A 1,312-nucleotide genomic window follows, 5' to 3' on the forward strand; every position below is an offset into this window, starting at 1 on the left:
CAGCATTTGATGTTGTCAAATTTCTGAAATTTTGCTCATTCTAATTGGTGTGTGGTGGTATCTAATTGTTGTTTTAATTTGCATTTCTCTGATGACATATATTATGCATCTTTTCATACGCTCATTTTCTATCTGTATATTTTCTTTTTTGAGGTGTCTTTTAAGATCATAAGGCCACTTTTTAATGTTTTCTTTTCCTTATTGAGTTTTAAGAGTTCTTGGTATATTCTCAAAAACAATCCATCAGATGGGCATACTTAGCGCTTTAAATTTGCTCTTTCTTTTTAATCATAATTTTATAACACTTTCCCCATGGTCAATCCTCCCTGAAAATGTTGCAGTTCCAATTTTCTCCTGAAGAACTCCCTCACAGAAATTACAGTCCTCCTTTTTCAGTTTAGACTGGCCTTGCTCAGGCCTATTGCACAGCTGTCATCCCGATAACATTTTGTTGTTGTTTTTAAGATTTTATTTATTTATTTATTTATTTATTTATTTATTTATTTGAGAGAGTGAGAATGTGTGTGTGTGTGTGTGTGTGTGTCAATGTGTGTCATGTCTGTCTATGTGTGTGTCAATGGCAGGAGGGGCAGAAGTAGAGAATCTCAAGCACACTCCCCTTTCTGTATGATTTTAGAACTTCTCTTTATCCCTGATATACTGAAGTTTCATAATGAGGTACACTGGTTTGCATGTGATCCTTATTCAGGGGCCATGCTAACCTCTGTATTGTTCCAATTTTAGTGCATGTGCTGCCCACGTGACTTGATGTACATTGGTTTGGATACTCTTTCTTTCTTTCTTTCTTTCTTTCTTCCTTTCTTGCTTTCTTGCTTTCTTTCTATCTTTCTATCTTTCTTTCTGTCTTTCTTTCTTGGTGGAGGGAGGGGCAGAGGGAGAGAATCTTAAGCAGACTCCATGTTCAGCATGGAGCCCTAGGTGGGGCTCAATCTCATGACCCTGAGATCATGGTCTGAAATGAAATCAAGAGTCATAGGTTTAACTGAGTCACCCAGACACCCCTGGCTACTTTTTAAAAAATAATAATAATTTCCTTAATATTCAATGTCCTTTCAATCTAATGACAAATATTTCTAATTATGAAAAAAATTATAACATTTCATTGATAATTTCTTCATTTCTTCATGAAAATCCTATTGGTTGTCAATAGGATATTATGGACTTATACTCAAAATTTTTTTCATCTTTCCTATTCCATTTTGCATGAGCTTGCCTAGCAGTGAGATCTCAAAATTATATTTAACAATTTTCCAAGACTTAAAAAAATTAATTCCACTATAGCTAATATGGA

General features: G+C 34.4%; 1 pseudogene; it reads right to left on the reverse strand.

Annotated features, from left to right (window-relative positions):
* Nucleotides 1-664: 664 nt before the first annotated feature.
* LOC123950169 lies at nucleotides 665-760 on the reverse strand (annotated as a pseudogene).
* Nucleotides 761-1,312: the final 552 nt, after the last annotated feature.

This window comes from Meles meles, chromosome 8, assembly GCF_922984935.1.
Source record: "Meles meles chromosome 8, mMelMel3.1 paternal haplotype, whole genome shotgun sequence".
NCBI lineage: Eukaryota > Metazoa > Chordata > Mammalia > Carnivora > Mustelidae > Meles > Meles meles.